This window comes from Mus caroli, chromosome 1, assembly GCF_900094665.2.
Source record: "Mus caroli chromosome 1, CAROLI_EIJ_v1.1, whole genome shotgun sequence".
In the NCBI taxonomy this organism is placed as follows: Eukaryota; Metazoa; Chordata; class Mammalia; order Rodentia; family Muridae; genus Mus; species Mus caroli.
In genome coordinates this window covers 76,097,606-76,099,186 of record NC_034570.1, presented here as the reverse complement: position 1 = coordinate 76,099,186, position 1,581 = coordinate 76,097,606, and positions in this window count along the sequence as shown.

Below are 1,581 nucleotides of genomic sequence, written 5' to 3'. Positions count from 1 at the left end.
GGGGGGGGGGGGGGGGGGAAGGAAGTAGAAAGTTGGGACAGTTCTGAATTCAAAACACTTTATGGTGTAGGAAGCAGAGTGGGCAGAGCATGAGAAATCCGGGCTTCCATCTGGCTGACTTCACTAACTCTTTCCATTTCTTTATTGCCCCAGATTCAGACTCTTTTGTTTTCTGTTGTTTTGATTTTTGTTTTTTTCAAGACAGAGTCTATTTATGTAGCCCTGGCTGTCTTGGAACTTGCTTTATAGATCAGGTTGGCCTCAAACTCAGAGATCCACCTGACTCAGCCATCCGAGTGCTGAGATTAAAGAAATGGCATCACCACTGCCTGGCCAGTGCCAGCCTCTTTAGGCTTGTTGGAAGAATGGAAGCATTCTTATCCAGAAAGAAGGGTCCAAAGAAACCCGACTCTTTCTCCTCCTTTCTGAACTGTCTAGAGTCAGGGTGCACAAGGGAAGAGGGGCCCATCTATTGCATGGTCGGTCAGTCAGGCTCAAAAGGGGATTTGGGATGACATCAAAGTAAGGCTCTGCCTTCTGGAAGACCCCAGAGCATTGGTGGGAGGGAGGAATGCAGGTCTCTCTCCTTTCATGAGACTTGCCTATGAGGTTTGCCTGTGAAGTCAGATGAGAGGGGTGATCCATAGACACCAGCTAGGGTCAGAGCCGTGTGACATCCCCAAGCCCCACCCACTGCTCCCACCCTACTCCCTGCCATAGCACCTATGCTGCATGGCTAGCCAAAGTTCCCAGTCTCTTCAGAAACTGCCAAATGTTATAGGGTCGAAGCTGCACATGCCCCCCTTCCTTTCAGCCCCCCCTTTTCATTGTTTAGGCAAATTAAGAAACAAAGCCCACCAATACCACCAATTCCCACCTCCTTTTCCTAGAAAGATGTAGGGGAGACCCAAGGACACAGACATTGCTGGGGAAATGTCATCCTGGCAGCAGTACATGGGTTGCTCTTTTCTAACAGTGATGCATGTCAGGGGCTGGGGTCAGTGTGAAGAGGATGCAGGAATGAGGGGTTCTGAATGAGACTGGCAGTGCAGGGAACAGAGAGCTGGCAATGCAGCAGATGAAAACATGACACACGAAGAGGGTTTTAAGGCATATAAAGTTACTTTATTAGGAAATTTAAGGAGTGAATATAGAAAACTGAGTATAACCAGAAAACATCAAAAATGATTAAATATAAGTCTGAATATTTATAAAAGATTGAACATTTAAGGAAACTATAGTGCATAGGATCAAGGTTCTTAGATGGCTCTGGCTATATCAAATAAGCTTACCATTACAGTCTTTGGTTGTGTACCTGTTTCATGTGGTCTAGGTAGATGTATGCAGACCCTAGACAAAGTTGAGGGTTCACAAAGCAGAAGGAGACTAAATGGGTGATAGGCAGAGGAAGGGAAGAGGGGGCGGGGGATGGGGTGAATGCTTACCAGCAGGACACGGTGTGGCTTCCATATCTCCTAGGTAGGAGCAGAGCACCTGGCTCTCCTAGCAGCAGCACTTCTTACAGCCACACTTCTGCTGGCAGCAGCACTTCTGCTGGCAACAGCCCTTCCCACAGCCACA